At 38.8% G+C, this 17,500-nt stretch overlaps 2 protein-coding genes across 4 annotated transcripts in view; one reads left to right on the top strand and one right to left on the bottom strand.

Moving 5' to 3' along the window:
* Window positions 1-5,390, bottom strand: part of LOC138032889 (beta-1,3-galactosyltransferase 1-like) — a 16,453-nt gene extending 11,063 nt beyond the window's left edge. The window contains exons 1-2 of the mRNA XM_068880595.1: window positions 5,045-5,390; window positions 3,194-3,384 (exon numbers count right to left, since the gene is read on the bottom strand). The gene's annotated coding sequence lies outside the window, so the exon portion shown is untranslated. The remainder of the gene's footprint in view (window positions 1-3,193; window positions 3,385-5,044) is intronic.
* Window positions 5,391-11,141: 5,751 nt separating this feature from the next.
* The window catches only part of LOC138032323 (beta-1,3-galactosyltransferase 1-like), an 11,536-nt gene continuing 5,177 nt past the window's right edge, over window positions 11,142-17,500 (top strand). The window contains exon 1 of one of the 3 annotated variants that reach the window (XM_068879980.1): window positions 11,142-11,391. The gene's annotated coding sequence lies outside the window, so the exon portion shown is untranslated. Of the gene's footprint in view, window positions 11,414-13,773; window positions 14,242-17,500 lie in introns of those variants that run through there. The other 2 variants (XM_068879981.1, XM_068879982.1) reach the window with 2 other exon arrangements.

The following is a 17,500-nucleotide window of genomic DNA, read 5'->3' as shown; positions in this document are numbered from 1 at the left end:
TTTGTACCAAGACCTAGTTTCCTTTGCGGCCGCTCGGGTCGGGCAAAGGAGACTAACCAAGACCGTGCACCGAAACCGATTACAGTTCCTTGGAATAATTTTCCAAGCAATATAGAAAAAGTACTGCAAATTTTTGAATTCCAGAAAATTCTCGTTATTCACAATTTTAGCGTAATTTTAGGAACAGTATACTCTTTTTTATAAGGACCTTTCTTTTAAGAATCTTTCTTAACGTTCAGGCTGAGATATTACCAGAGTAAATTAAGAACATACTGAGAACATGCCAGGCTGAGAATCAGTTCAAGACGTCTTTGCTTTGCTCACTTGTTTTTACTATCATTTGTTTTTTGTTAGTCTTGTGAGTAGTATAAATAAAGGTAAATGAAATGCAAAACTCTGACTCGTCTGACAAGACAATTAACTCAAATATTTAAGCCCGCTTTAAACGTCGCATTTTACATGTACCGAATCTAATGCAAATGAAAAAAATCTATTGTTTTCCTTCATTTGCATTATAGATTCGGCACATGTAAAATACGACGTTTAAAATGGGCCTTAAGGAGGTTTTTTTAACATTCACAATGCATATCAATCTCAACCCCAGAGCTCTTCTCTTGACTCAGGGATAGAAGAGCTCTGGGGAACCCTGAAGCAAAATGTCTTCTCATTGGTTTTCGTGAATAACAATCAAAAGCGTCTCTAATTGGTGCATTCATGTTAGCACGAGGAGTGAGCAGGCGCCGTAAGATTCAAAAAGTCAACTTTTGGCTATGAGAACCCTACGGCGTATGTTCTCCTACATAGAGTTTCCCGGAGCCTTGAGTCGACCCTAGGCTCTGGGGACGAGAATGAATGCATATGAGGTGTTTTTATTATTGTTTTGGCACCAACATGGCTGTCCTACAACGTGTGGGCAATCAAAGAATACACAGCTCTTATACTTTATAATGTTTTAAATTCTATAATGCAATTTTAATCTATGCATCTGGCGATCCTTACTGACAGCTTGGCTTAAACAAAATTTCTTTAGACGCGCCTCGCATAATGCATCGCGCGCCCCGCATAATAATTCGTGTATCACGAAATTAAAAGAAACTGAAAAATCTTAGAAAGCCTTTCAAAATCTTCTTCGTTAAAGGCTATCCGTCAATAAATCTTTCAGGGTCCTGATTTGAGTGCGTTCTCTACTTATCATTTCATATTTTTTTGGTAGTATTTTATGTCTACATTTGTTTAAAATATTTCTGTTTGAAGTCAAATAATATTGAACAACATGTCGAATTGCTGCGGCGAACACGTTTTGCTCGCCGCTCCACAAAGACAGCAGCCTGTGGCACTTTTTTGAGCACAAGCATCTTTACAAGAGCATTTCACTTCTGAGTCTCAGGTATCCTTACAAATCGAAAATGACAAAGTAAAAGTTAGTTTAAAGGAATGCATGAATTTCAGCACTGAAAGAATGTCACCTAGATCGTAAACTTCAGAATTGTTGTATTCCTCTTGCTGAATAACTGAACCGCAAAAATTCCGCTAAAGTGATTCTCCAATGTCTAAACAACTCCACTGCATGAAAGTAAAAAGGTAATTTTAGCGGTTTCACTTGGTAAAATCACCCGGTACACCACACGACGATCAGGCTTTTGGCGATGTTTCTTGTTTTCAACGACACGAACTGGCGCGACCACAGGCAGTCCAGACATTATAAGGATTTGTATGGAAATCTCGATAACAAACTATACATTTACACGCAAAAGATCTCAATGAAAAGCCTACTTTATTGTCTTGGTGACTTTCTTGCTTTTTGTCTGGTTATTTGCCAGATTGAATGCGATTTAATTAAGCGACTTCTCAAATTCCCAGGTTGTCACTCGTACCGGCTGGTCATCAACCTTTCACTTATTTGCTCTCACCGTATCGAGTCTCAAGTGAACGGTTGACCATCCGTATCCAAATTCGTTGTAAGCGAGCCTCCAAGGATTTTTAATTATTTGAAAATTGCTTGCTCCCGCAAGATCAAAGATAATTTTTTGGTGTTTTACCCCATATAATAAATCCTTTATTGACCAAGCTTGTTCGGTCAAGATGGCTGGATATTGGCCTCGTTCTTTTTTGCGTGTTTATGATAAACACGCAAAAAAAGAACTTGGCCAACATCCAGCTATCTTGACCGAACAAGCATGGTCTATAAGCCATACATATAGAATATTAATGACGTAACAATTTCCGTATTGATGGTTTCTACGTGACGTCATCGTCGCCATGTTGGTGAAACGAAAACAAAAGACCTTTCATTAGCTCGTTTTGTTCGTCCACAAGTGCACATGACATCATTGTTATCTGTGTCACTAAAGATTGTTTGCAAACCACCTAAAAATATTTTCGTGTGAAATATCTTCAATGCAATTAATGGCGCGGAAGAACAGGAATTAAAAAATAAAAATCACTCTTGCCCAATGCGTGTCTTAATTTAATCAAATGCATTTTATTCCCTACAAATGTCTAAATGGCGCTGTAAGCATACCTTACCGGCTGCCATCATCTCTTTGAACATAGCAATCACATTCAAACATCCTTGACGAAACGCTTCAGAGACTCGCCGGCCGGGAGTAATTTTGGCAAACGTTGCTTTGAAAATCTGGGATTTTACACGTTTCCACAGCAGATGCGCCGCTTTCATCCTTACCAGTTTTTTTTTCGATTCTGTCTTTAGCCTGCCTTTCACAAAAATCTTCTTTACCCAACGGATCGGAAAATAGGTTCGAAGCCACGTTAATTACAAAATAGATATTATCCGATTTAGTCTTAGGTAGAAGCTGAAATCTTAGCTTGGCTTAATCTCCCTATTCCAATGGAAAAGTTTACACATGAAACGCAAAGTTCTTTTCGGTGATTCTGTGATAAATTTCTGAGAAAATTACAATTGACAGCCTCAAGGTTCATACATAGTGTTCAACTTCAGTGGCCATAAATCAACTCACCGCTTATGCTTTGTGATCATCTTGGCAAAATCATGAGGTGCCCCGATCGACCCGGTTATTAACACCCCTGTTAGTTTATTACATTAAACAGTACTTTTTATAGTTCATAAGCAACTTCAACTGAGTAACTACACAATTTGTGTTGGTATTTGATCGGTGATATCTCAGAAAGTCATTTTCAGTCATTTACAAACTTATTAAAAGAAATAACTTACGGTTTTGCTCCGTGGAGAGGGTCTTTTACCGAGAGCCAGTCGCTTATTTCAATTCCTTGGAGCTGCAGGCTATCTTAATATATATATTTTAGTTTCCTTGATGTGTGAGTTTGCCAATTTCACTGAGTACAAATTGACCCAATGGCATGGGGCACTTGACTTAACAGCTCACGGGCACTCAGTAATCAGGCCTGCAAAAAAAATCATACTAAACTGACCATTCCCCCAAAGTGCTTTTCAGGGCCAATGAAACACAATCAATGAAACGACAGAAAAACAAAAATACGGTTAAAAATCACAAGTGCCCGGAGGCAAACCAATTGGCTGGTTACACGTGGAGCCGATAACCAGGATGAAATTCAACGGGTAGTAATAACGGGTTTTGAACCCGGGATCCCCCAATCTTAGGGAAATTGTCCTAACTCGGCTGGGCCGCACTACCCCCTGCAATCTAGGAAAAAAAAGTTTATCGAAGCCATGCGCCCTTTCAGGATAAATTGAGCTCACTCAGGCCCGGTTCAGACGTCGCTCCACTTATGTGCAAAACGTAATTGAGTTAAGTCCAACTTTGGAATGACATTGGCGCCACATGTGATCCAGACGGTGCACTGTGTGTCGAGCCTAATCTTTATTTCACTTGGAAATTCAGCTTTCAAGATGGTGGCTCAGTTGTGGAGTACCCCAAGGCTCTGTGCTTGGACCTATCCTCTATTTATTGTATACTGCACTATTAGCTGACTTATTTCGACACCATAACTTGCAATTTCACCTCTATGCTGACGATACGCAACTTTACGTTTCCTTTTCAACAAATAATCACCTGGAACTGACTGAAGCTGTTGAACGTATCGAGCTATGCCTGACTGATTTGGACAAATGAATGAGTATCAACAAACTAAAATTGAATAAAGAAAAAACTGAGTTCCTCCTGGATTTTTAATTTTTATTTTTTATGACTTGTAAAGCGCTCAGATCACGTCTACATGGATAGGCGCTATATAAGAAATATTATTATTATTATTATTATTATTATTATTATTATTATTATTATTATTGTTATTAATGGTATGAAAAAAGAGAAAATTGAAAGCTTACCAGCGTCCAAGCTTGACCACCTTTTGTCAAAGAAACAATGCCATTTTATAATCAACTTACTAACCTCACTTGGTCGACGCGAACCGGGGAATATTGTGCTCGCGAGCTCGGTCCGTACAGCCACGACCGAGGGCTAAATTTCCCCATGCAGTACGGCCCTCGCACTCGCATAGTAAGCGGTTATTAATTATTAGCTTCCCAGTGGTATATAGTTTTCCTGGGTTCCTTTAAAAGCAACGATTTTCCAAAACCCCTGAAGGTTGACAGTAGCCTTAAATAAATTATATATCTTATTAGATGTTTTGGTGTTTAGATCGCTGACTCAGTATTTTTACAAGTTGTGCAAAAAACAAACAACTAGTATAAATACTCAGCTGCGATACTACACAACAAAACATCTCATGAGCTATTTATTATCAAACTTTTTCGCACTATATTTTTTTATAATTTAAAAAGTGAATTGTAAACAACTCAGAACGTGTGACAGATTTGTATGTGGCAAGGACCTTGAAGAACCTCAACAGTCAAACCAATTCTCTATTATACAAATAACTAACTGTACAAATATCGTGAAATATTCGTACTCCTCTCGTACACACTTTTCCGCTACATGGAAACCAATAGATGATTTTCACGTGACGTCACAGGGGCCATGTTGGTGCACAGAAAAATAGAGAAAAAAGTCTTTTGGGAATTTGACTCTATTATAATCTGTAAAAAATGAGCCATAACGTGATTGAAAAATTAGATGCCTACCTGAGGAAGTTTGAATTTATTTCCGCATTTTTGACTACCCTCCATCCATACCTGAAAGATTTTAGAATCGACAAAGACACTTTTGTGAATGCCGACAACCTCCAGTTGATTCCTTTACAAAGCGTTCTGAAGTCTTGTTTACATTCAACACGACTGAATGAACAAGATAATTAAACCAGCAGGCATTTTGCAAGGTGATGAGATGTGACAATTAACATGCAGTAAGAACACACAAAGAAATAGCAGCCTCACACCATATGCCTTCAGTTTGTTATGCAATAGGAAATGGATCAACAACAAGCAAGTCGGTAGCCTCACACGCAGTCCTTCTTATGGCTTCGTTACGTGTTCCTCCCTCACGTCTGCTGAAACAAGCTACTCATTCTTCTCCCTTCGTTAAATATCTATCATCCGGAAATCACGTGCGGGTTACATAGGAACCAATCGGCGCTGTATAGATTGCTCCCCTGGGAGCGTCAATGCATCAACTTCTTCTTTGGAAGAATCATGAAAGGGACGAAGCCTTTCCTCGGAAACATTATTTTTGTTTCCTCCGTGGGTATGCATTTACACTCTCGCGAGTCAAAATGCGACTGCTTAGCAAGGTATGGTGTCGTTTCATCTAAAATTGAAAACGCTGTGGAATATTCAAGTATTCAAAATAATAAATGTCTATAAAACAAAAGGACAAAGCAAGCATAATAATACATAATTAGCAAGCCCAATTGGAATAGCAATAGTACTTTTGTCCTCCGCCATTTTAGTCCGGTATTGACCGAATGCAAAAAAAGGTCACCACTAATCTCCATCCCTCAAACTGACATTGGACATTTCGTAACAATTACACGACTCAATATCCCAGGTCAATATTGACAAGCTTACTGCTCTAAAAAGAATGAAAACAGGCAGAATTACAGCTTTAGTTCAACAAGAAATAGCGTTTCTAAGCTATGCCGCGCTGATCTACAGTATTTAGGTCTAAAAACCCCGTTGAAGACGGTTAACTTTCAATTGTTTTGCTGGGTACTACTATTTCAATACTCTAAAAAATTCGATTTTCCGGAAGGTTGTCTCGTTAGTCTAGTGGATATCGGAAACTGCAAGGTGAAACCACCGATCCGGGTTCAACTCTTTACCTCTTCTCAGCTTGTTTAAAATCTTTGTTTTGTTGAAGTAGATTTGAAGTCTAAAGTAGACTGTATGTCGTATAAGTTGAATAAAAAGGGAAATGTCAGTTTGAGGGATGGAAAGAAGTGATGACCATGCAAAAATGGTCGCCAACAGATTATTCTTTTGTCTTTGTGTCAATTAGCCTAACTAGCCTCGGTCACATGCGTAAGAATTTGGGCTGTAAAACGAGGCTAGTTAGGCTAATTAACACAAAGACAAAAGAATAATTTGTCGGCGCCCATTTTTGCATTCGGTCAATGGGAAAGTCTACCCAAGTAATGCGAGTGTATTGAACTGAGCGAGAACCATTACCTTCAAGCGCAGTGAACGCAACTAGGACGTTTAAGCTTGACATTTTCAGGCTGCTTTTGGCGATGATCGTCTCTGAAAATTGATTTAATGTTTTTGTCTTTCGAACAGATCGTTCGTACTCTGTGTTTCTTCGATTTGAAAAATAAAGCAAACCTTAAATCAATCAAAATGTTTCAAGACAACGATACGAATTCTACCGTACTCATTCTGTGAAGAGCTGCAAATATCTAAGCCAAAGCATGAAATTTACACGCTACAGTTTCTCTTAAATAGTCCATTTTACAGTTAAGTGCTTAGTTACCTGGCCCTTAAATGAATGTGAGGCTGGTGTTGATCTTGTTATGATACATACCTCCCTCCTTTTGTTATGATAATTATGTTGTTGTCATGCTAATTAGTAAGAATTTACATAAGAAAAGCAGTGAGGTTTCTATCAAAACAAGGTCAACTCCAGCCTCACTTTCATTCATAAGCCAGGTAACTAAGCACTTAACTGTAAAATAGACTATTTAAGGACGGTGCCTGCTATTGTTATTGCGCATAAGTTCTGCACATCTCAAGATACTGGGGTTTCCTATTGGGACACCGCGGCAAAATGAGTGCGCAGGCTTGAGCCACGCGCGAATCGTTTCCACGCGCGAGGGACTGGTACCAATTAAATTTGCAATAGAAACAACAGCTCGGCAAAATGGCGGCAATTTAAATTCTCTGTGTTTGTTTTCATTTTGCGATGATAAGGACAACACTACTTTGATAAGGTTTAAATTTTGAAGAGAGCTTCCTGAAAGACTGATCTTCCGTGTGTCTTTTCAAACCAAAAAACTATAGTTCAAACCAGGAGAATTTTACCATGCATTCGAGCGCTAGGGCAAAAAGACGAAGTTCGTAATGTTATTAGTCGCGATGGTCTCTGCGTTGGTAAACCTCTGGGGGGAAAACTGTGCACTGAGAAGGAAAACGCCGGGTAAACATCTTTGCAAGGGCAGAATGATAATTCCTTCTGCGAAGAGGGCTTATGTTGCTCCTGTTGAATGAGGAAATCGTCTGTTTGTTTCATTGGAATCATTGAAACTGAGAAATAAGCTTAAGTTCTTTTCATGCCCGCATCCCACTCATTCGGCAACTTGGATAAGTCACTTACCTGCCTTCCATTCTCATATTTTACAACACTAGTTACTTTTACAAGAGCGAGGCAATAAAATAAAGAAAATAAGTCTTAATTTTAAGAGAGGATCGCAAAAAAGTTTTGAAACTAAGTATAAATTTGACTCCAATGCTACTTGATGTTTCCCTTTTACTTGGAGTTTGGTAGTGGTCCATCGTTGAAAATATTTTTCCAATATTTTTCCTGCAGCTGGCTGGTAACTTTAATTTTTTTCTCCAGCTTTGTCGATCACCTTGTTGAGCCTTGCTGGGATGAGGGTGGGGAGACATGAGAATCATGATAATGAAATAAGAAACCATTCACCTGCATGTGTTTGGAAAATACTCATTTCACTTTTGCATGCTTTGCACCAGCAAAAATCCAGCCAAACTTTTGCACTGTGTAAAGATACTGAGAGAGGAATGTAATCATACATCCAGCAAGACTAGAGGCATTCTGCTTCATACTCTAACATTTTATTATGCACAACTGATCCAGTTTCACTACCCAGTGATAGACCCACAATGGCTCTATCTGGACCCACAATGACTCTATCTGATTCCTTTTCAACAACAACAACTACTATGGTATGTGTTACCACAAAACACAATATACAGTAACTCAAATATCTCTCCAATTTTATTGTTGTAAGTACCGTATATTCATTATTAAGACTATTACAAGTAGAAGCATTCTTAGAAGTTAATATCCAAACCCATGCTCAGCAAGAGAAAGACTCGAATAACATACAGCTGTATTAATGAAAGTATTACTTGAATTAACCAAATTATATTTGCTTGCTCAAACATTGACTTAGAAGGTGTGGCAAGTAAATAATTATCGTCCCTTTTCTAGACAATTTTGAAGAGCTGTTTGGAAACCATCTTGTATTAATCACTGACATGCTCACATCTGTGACGTTTAATTTGCAGTAATACTGTTGTCATCATGCAGGATCTCATGCAGGAAAAAATGAGAGATGAATAACAACCCTGGCTTTTTTCATCACAAAACCAATAAAATATTCAACGCTGAAATCCTCATCACAATCTCTGAAAACAATCTGGAATGTTGCTTGCCATGCATGGTTTGACCAGATCAGCACACACACTTCAGGAAGAGTTTTAGACTTATGAACTGGAATAAGAATAAATGACATGTTTAAGAAACAACAGGAAACTGATCAAAGAAAAACAATAATATTATTATCACTTGGTCATTTTCATGCACAGATGTCACTTAAGATACTTGAAAAAAACATGGAAATCTGTGCCCTATTTGTAAAGATCCCTTTATAAAAAAACTAAACAACTTAACTGACTCCCTTAATAAGAGGTTTTGTCTAACAATGCAGATAAAAACAGTTGCTCACATCTTGAAAGTAAAGGCAGTCAAAATGACAGCCAGCCAGATATCAACACTTTCCACAAGATTTCTTCAGGTCAGATGACTGGGACAATGAAATCAACAGAAATCTAGAGATCAATTAAATTTAATCATACCACAACCTGGTGTGTCCTGCAAGGCAACACAGAGCTGGAAAAGAAAGAGCATTACCATCTAGCATACAAACCATTGCTCTTGCTGTGGAGAACCAGGTCACAGAAAAATCCATGGCTCTGGTATCACATGTCAGAGGTTAAAACTTCTGTTCTGTCAAAACCCTCCGCGTTTTCAGAGGAATTGCCCTTGGGCGAAAAACAGTAAACGAAAAATGTTATCAGTTTAAAATTTACAACTTTTAGGTTTTCAACGGTGTGACCGAAACACGAGCAAACATGGTTTGGCAAAGATAACTTCCATGGAAACGACATAAACAAATAAATATTTCATGCCTAAAATAAGCTTACCTCTTTTGACTTTCTCGTTGGAAACAACTCGGAACTACTGTTTAGTTTTTCTGTCGAGTCCCTGTTGAGCGTGAGATCTTGATCATCAAAAGGTCCAATAGAACTTTTCCTTCACCGCCGAATAAACTCAAAAACAAAGAGCTCAAAAGCTCGAATCAAATGAATCAAATGTGTTCGAAGCGGAGCATGCGCACTCATTTTGCCGCGGTGTCTCCTATTGGTGGTGCTTATTAAAGGGGCTAGGTCACGCAATTTTAGGCAATTTCAGCACTGATCGAATGGTCATAGAATTCACTAAAATATCAAAATAACTGTTCAAAACCATAGAAGAACTCTAACAAAACACAGGGAAGCCAAGAAGGGACATGGATGGACAAAACTGGAGAGGATTGAAATGGATTGAATTTGGCTAAATTTGAAAAACGTCGGCCCACCTTTTTTCAAATTTATATCAGTCTATATCAAAATGTCATTTACACAGCTGGAAAATCATTCTCAGTTGTTATGTGGCCGTGATTTTGCAAATGAAAGACTCTTGCTGTGCCAATTTGACGTTTAGAGCTCATAATTAACAACATTAAACAAAATTACCTAAAATAGCGTGACCTAGCCCCTTTAATACAGGGGTATTTTTGAGCGATTTAAAACTATGCGGAGAAAGCAGAACTTGGCATGTGCTCTTGCTTTCCAAAACGAAAATTGGGGGTAACCACACATTTCTCAGAGATAATTGAGCTTTAGTTTGGAAAAGAACGCCATACATTGCTTTGTAGTTTAAAAGTTTAAAGCTTTTTACAATTATTGTTGATTAATCATCTTTGAAAAATGTGTGGTTACCCCCAATTTTCTTTTTGGATTTCAATAACACTTGTTAAGATCGGCTTTTCCCGCATTGTCAATAAACCGCCAAAAATACCTTTGAATTACTACGCACCGTCCTTAGCCAATTGTCTCAGCACTATGTTATAATTAATGGTTACACATTCTTTTATAGATTAGATTCATTCTTTTAGCAAACCTAAATTACCTCAATGGCCTTTGGAGCTATTTATATAACACTTTGGTGGTGTGGTGTATTTATGTACATTAATTACTTCGGATCCGGTATATGAAAGACAAGCCGGAAAGACGAATGTTTTTTGAAGATTGTTGCTCACCTCGTCTTTTATTTGCATAGTAAATCGCATGATCTTGAGCACAAATAGAGCTATTTATATAACACTTTGGTGGTGTTGCTCGGCAACCGGTTGTGAATTTGTAAAACTCTTTTAATTTATGGCTGTCACCACGCTCATTCTGCGGAAAATGAATCTTCATGGATGTTTTCACGCTGCGCAGATGTAAGCAAAAGAGTTTTAAACCCTAAATTAAGCAAGATCAAAGACGGGAGTAAGCTAATCTCCACCGAGACTATCTTGTGGTATACATACAGCACTCACTATTTAAAGGATTTGGGGAAAGACGGGTAGACTTTCATATACCGGACTAAAATGGGCAGGACAAATGAACCATTGTTATTCAGATTACGCCTTGATAATTAAGTATTGCTATGTTCTCTTTGTTCTTCTGTTTTATGTACATAAATTACTTCGGATCCGGTATATGAAAGACAAGCCGGAAAGACGAATGTTCTGTTTGAAGATTGTTCCTCACCTCGTCTGAGCACAAATAGAGCAATTCATATAACACTTTGGTGGTGTTGCTCGGCAACCGGCTGTGAATTTGTAAAACTCTTTTAATTTATGCTTATGTCACCACGCTCATTCTGCGGAAAATGAATCTTCAGTTTTAGTTAGCTCCCGTAGTTATTTTGCAAGGAATGAAGCTAAACCATTGGGTCTCGGTGAAGAACCTGGCTATGGAGCGAAATTGTGAGTCATTTGTTTCGTAAAAGTAAGAAAGTAGACTTAATTTTAATGACAGGCGTGACCTGTGGAACGAACTTAGTCGAACCTTGGCTAAACGGCTTCTGGGAGTGTTTTAATACTGTCAGGTTAAATTTACCACGAAGCGAAGCGGCGTGGTTTTAACCACAATAAAACGCGACATGCGACATGTTACTTATTAGATTGAACGACTTCAAAACTGAAACTCATTAGAGCATAAAACAATTTGCTTTTAACCAATCTTGAGACTATGTCAACAGTAAATTTCTAGCCAGCTTTGGGTGAACGGTAAGACTGAATATAGACATAATTTGACTGTTTCCAGTAATGTGCCCTCGAAGTAACGCATTTTGCAAGGTTAAAAGCCCTTAGGAAGAAAGAGCTAGAAAGTGCCGAGCCGAAGTCGCCGGATTTGTTTGGTAAACAAATGATCAAGTAAGGAAGATTTTTGTGAATGATACGCCACAAAATGAATGAGAAAGTTGTTCAGGATGAACGCGCACCTGCTGTGGAAACTTGCAAACTCAAGATTTGCATATAACGCACACAATGCTTGCGTCATGACTGTTGTGTCTTTCATGGATGTTTTCACGCTGCGCAGATTTAAGCAAAAGAGTTTTAAACCCTAAATTAAGCAAGATCAAAGACGGGAGTAAGCTAATCTCCACCGAGGCTATCGTGTGGTATATATCATTAGTTAAAAGAGGAAAAGTAATCGTTCTGTACGTACTCCGCATAAGAACGTGAAATCACCAAATTTGAGGCTTTGACGACAACTCGAGCATTAAAAAGTGAATCTTTCATTCTCTATTCTTACTCTGGAACCGCCCCTACCAATTTATTTTTGGGACACTACGCCAACATAATGCTATTTCTATCTTCAAATCCTTGTATTTGGAGAGTTTCTTTGATACTTTAAGGAGAGTGTTTTTATCTTATGATATGGCCACGTCAATATTAATAAGGGTACATTTGTTTAACCACCTATTCTTGATCACAATGTCTGGACGTTTTAATGTCATTGTTCTATCTGTCTGGATGGGCATATCATAAAGGATAGTGATTATATCATCATTTTCTACTAATGTTTTTAATTTCTTTCTTAAGCTCCCTGTTTAGTTCTAAAACTATTACACCACTCAGAAGAAACCTAGCCGTGTTTCTGAGACAAATCGTCAAAAGTATTATGAAAGACGGTTGAAGTCAAGCTGGGTGTAATAGACGAAGAGTAAACCATGTTTTTTTTTTTCAGAGTATGGTCAGGAGCCCATGAGTAATAGTTTGCCTCCCCCATACAAGCCCTATGAGTCAACCTTTTCCCGTATCATTCTATTTTTAGAACCAACCCTTCAGCAGGAGATTCACATTTACATCAATTTACATAAATTCGCACAATTTGTGTACATTGTTTTTGTTATTTTTGTCTTCGTTAGACAATGACTTTATTCTGATTGGCCATTTTAAACAGTGCGTGCATATCCGAACAACTCGTGGCGTTCTAAAAATAGAAAGATACGGGCAAAGGTTGACTCAAGGATATAGTGGGTGCTTACCATTTAGCCAAAAAATCCGGAAATTTCGGTTTGAGGTCAAATGGAAAGGCAATTTTCCGGAAAATCTTTTCGGAAATTGTGGACAACCTCCAGAGGTAGTCCTCTTTTTCCGTTCGGAACGGAATTCGCAAAATGCTCTTACCATTTGCGAGAACCTTCCGTTTCCAGGCCCTTTCTCACAAGATCGAGTAAAATATGCGGGATGGAATGCTGTGTAGTAAATGGTAAGCGCCATTCTCATCCGGTTGGTCATTAAATCCGGAAAATCGCTTACCTTTATGCAACGATCATTCCATCCGGATTATTTGGCTAAATGGTAAGCACCCAGTGTATATGGAGGCTCCTAGTCATGGTCTCCTGGTATGGTTTAATTTGTCATAGGGGAATCTTTGCAGAGAGTGTAAACTGCACGTTGCAGGTCATTGTTTCACCATACCTGAAACAACCCAAACCGTTACCAATGCTAACATTAGGCCTAAAAGTAATGTTTAAGCCCAAGTTGTGAAGGTTCAGGCCGGTTTCAGTTTTGGTAAAGCAATGACTTCCAACCTGCACAAAACACCCTCCGGAATCTTTTTTGACATTTTTTGGCACATTAGCATAAGGCTAACGTTTTCTAATCAGTTGTCCGTGAACAAAATACTGAGTATTGAAAGTCCATTGCATGATGAGCTGTCTGTAAATTTAAACGCAAAATACAAGATAATCTCTGAGCAATGATGCTTTGAAAATTCGAAATTTTACAAAGAATGTGTGGGGGACCATTAGTACTTTCACCACCCAAGAATTTATCAGTTTTTGATTGCTAATAACTGTCTCGTTATCAAAGCTTGGAGATTTATCTAAGGTTAACAAGTTTTTTTTACTTTTTGAAGTCAATTTGTGATTGCATCAAATGGAGCCTCAGCCTCTAGCCTTTCTTCATTTTTTCCTTCATACAAACAAACCTTTCTGGAGTATATTTATTTTCAGAGACGTTTTTTTCCCGCTAAGGCCAAATGCGTTTCCTGATATTGGGTCGATCGGTCGGATTGAAAAAAAAAAAACCTAAAAAAAAAATCACAAGTAGTCTCCAAATCGGAGGCCTCCGGCACCTGGAAAACTACAAGACGAGAACCCAACATGGGAAAAAGGATCAACCACCGAAACTCCTATGCGACATAAAATGGTTTAACTACATCATCATTATTTTTGTTTTTAAATGGCAAAAATTTAGGTCGGTCGGACGACGCTAAACGGAGAAAAAAAGGAGGATGGCCTAAAAGTGCAGTGGTTATATGACGTAAGGCAACAGCACTGACATAGCTGTGTTTTGATTGGGCTTTTAACCTCGAGAACCCCACGAAAGGCGCTCTATGAATAACTCTACTCGACAAAGGGTTGTCCCCGAGTCCCAGACTGAGTATGAAAGATAGACGATGCATTTCATGGGTTCCTGAAGTAGTATGATGCCTTCTGCGAGCAAACTCGTAATTTTAGAAGTGAAACAATGACGCCACACACATTTTCTTTCTTTGTTTTTTTATTTTTATTTTACCGCACATCCACTACTACTAATACAATACACTATTTACAATACCAAGAAGAGAAAGACGAACAAAATGACAAAAAAAAAAAAAAAAATTTTCTTTCCTCATCCAACAACCTAGCCTGCGAACGCAGACGTATTTCCGGCGGTCGTTTCTCTCCCCCGAAAAGTAACGTCTGCGAGTTCGAGCTGCAAAACGATTTCTGTGACGTAAGAATTATTCACCAATCACCGTTTAGCTCTAAAAAATCCAGAACTAACTCGCAGGATTCCTGCGCGGTAGCCACGTATTCTCGTGACGAAAAAATGGCGGACACACTGGAAGAAGAGTTCAACGACGCGTTCAACCAGGTTTGCAATGTTTTTGGTTTTGACAGTTTCAATACGCACCAGGAGGAGTCCATCAAATACATTGTACAAGAGAAGAAGGATATTTTTGTAAATCTTCCAACGGGTTTTGGAAAGTCGTTGATTTACCATGCTTTGCCGTTGGTATACTCGTGCTTGCAGTCAACTGACGAGAATAATATCATCGTCGTGATTTCTCCGCTTAACAGCCTGATAAAAGATCAAGTGTTGCGACAATTGCCATCCAACATGGTAACCTGTGATGCCTTTTCTGTAATAAACTCCTGGGCTGTAGACATTGGCCGTTTTTATACTAGAGACGCATAATCCGTCCAGACGAATTATGCGTCTCTCATGTTATCCGTCTAGTGTAAAGACGGGACGAACTATATGAGACGCATAATTCGTCTGGGACGAATTTAGGCAAACATTTTTTCTGCGTCTGTTAAATTCGTCTAGTATAAAGACGGGCGCAAGACTCATAATTCGTCTGGACGAACTATCCAGTTTAGTGCGTCTTCGAAGACGCATTAAAGTAGATACTTCGTCCAGACGCATAATGCGTCCCGTGCCCGTCTTTACACTAGACGAATTTAACAGACGCAGAAAAAATGTTTGCCCAAGTTCGTCCCAGACGGATTATGCGTCTCTAGTATAAAAACGGCCATTTCTTTCTTCAGATCTAAAACACCTTGATCATGCTTTTCCCAAATGATATCTAACTTATTGCGAACCTTACTACTGGAACAAGTTACTTTCATTTTTGCCAGGCGATCCAGTGTTGCCTACAAAAATAACAGTTAAACAGGGTAAATAGGAGAAGCCTTTGACACCAGTGGAATGTCATATTACTATGTTGTACTCATTAGATTATCTGTTGTATTTTGGCACTATTTCAAAATCCTCCTACCTCAACCAGTTGCTTTTAATAGCTATAACCGGTAAGAAAAAGGGAATTGTTAGAAGCAGTTTACAAAACTATCTCAGGCATAATTATAGCCTGCGATCTGACAGGATTTTAGCATTCCCCGCACATTTATTTCCATACATTCCAACATTGAAATGTACAGGGCGCAATCTCCACATATTTGAGCAAGAAATTATCATGCAGAAATTGCTAACCACAAAGGCGGCGTTTTCAAATAAATTTCAGTGAAATAATCAAAGAACTCACAAAAGGAAACACATTGTTCAATTATACAATCATCTACGAATTCACACACACACCAGAAAATACATCATCCAGTAGAAGATGTAAAAAAATTGTGTTTGAATTAAAAAATCAATCAGGGAATCGAACTAACCTCTAAAGACCTTGATTTAAGAAGCAGCCCCAAAATTGTGGCACATCCATTCATGTGGGGGTTTCGCTGCTTTAGCAGTATTGATCCAGCCACTGCAACATTGGGGAACCATTCAGGATTTTCCTGTTGAGAGCTCGCACATGTAACCAAGAAGGCATAAAAAATGGGAGCTCTTTCTTTCCACTCAGAGATCAATTTCTGAAAATCAAATTGTGTTAAGTGTTCTTTTGTTGTCGCTCTGAGGAGTGAAGGCTTTCGTCTAGAGAACAATTCGTTCAATTGTAGAGTCATCAGCTGCAAAACTTTTTCCACAATGAATATTTCTTTAACGTCTCATTTTTCCACACGGCTCTGGCAATTGGCTGGCAGGAGCCATGCGACAATCGCTTTTCCGAGAGATGCAAAGTCGTCTTTCAGTTCTTTGCAGATTGATTTGCTGGGATATTCCACTGTAAGACGAACTTTCGTTTCTTTTGCGTCCGTTTCTGGAAAGGATATTTTGTTCTAACTTTCAGCTATGCGAAGCGGGGTTGACGTATATCTTGGGCTAAAACCAGGAAAAGCTCTTTGAACTAAGTTTTGGCGGTTTGATGGAATAAATACTTGTACTGGAATCTGCGTAGGAACGAAGGCACCAAACTGGATAGGACGTGGACCAATTCCAGGACTCGCAACGATATGATTTCCGCTGTGGTTTCCGCAACATGCAAATCAGTAGCGGCCGCACTTCCGAAATCCAGACTTTTTTTCGTCTCCAGTGTGTTGCAATTGTCTTTCGCCATCCTTTTTACACGAAGGGAAACATTACCGCCAAAATATCCCCTAAATTCTTCGCTAATTTCGTCCACCTTTTGCAGGGCATTATTGAATCGCACAATACGATTGTAGCACTGCGTGCGACAAATGGCCAGCTTTTCACAGTCGACGTAAACAGAAAGATCAACGTTTGTGGCACGATATACCAAAGAACATATGTCAACATTGCTTTTACCAAACACACGTATCTTCTCCTTAGCCGCCGAGAACTTCCCTCTACAAAGAATGCAGCATTCACAATCGTGAGAAATCTTCCTGGGAGTTTCGTTCATGGTTGTTTGTATCACTCATAATCACGCTCCACAACTGAGAATCTTGCCTGTATTGCTTGAATTTCAGACACGCAATTGCGCGAAGTCGCACAAGAGTAACTCGAGCTTGCTTCTATCATACAATTTGATTGGTCAAAAACCTAACAAAAGATTTTACGTCACAGAAGTCGTTTTACAGCTCGAACTCGCAGACGTTACTTTTCGGGGGAGAGAAACGACCGCCGGAAATACGTCTGCGTTTGCAGGCTACCAACAACCCAACTTTTTTATACA

This window comes from Montipora capricornis, chromosome 14 (assembly GCF_036669925.1).
Source record: "Montipora capricornis isolate CH-2021 chromosome 14, ASM3666992v2, whole genome shotgun sequence".
NCBI lineage: Eukaryota > Metazoa > Cnidaria > Anthozoa > Scleractinia > Acroporidae > Montipora > Montipora capricornis.
Note: the sequence above shows the minus strand (reverse complement) of the source record. Positions and strands in the feature narration are given on the sequence as shown.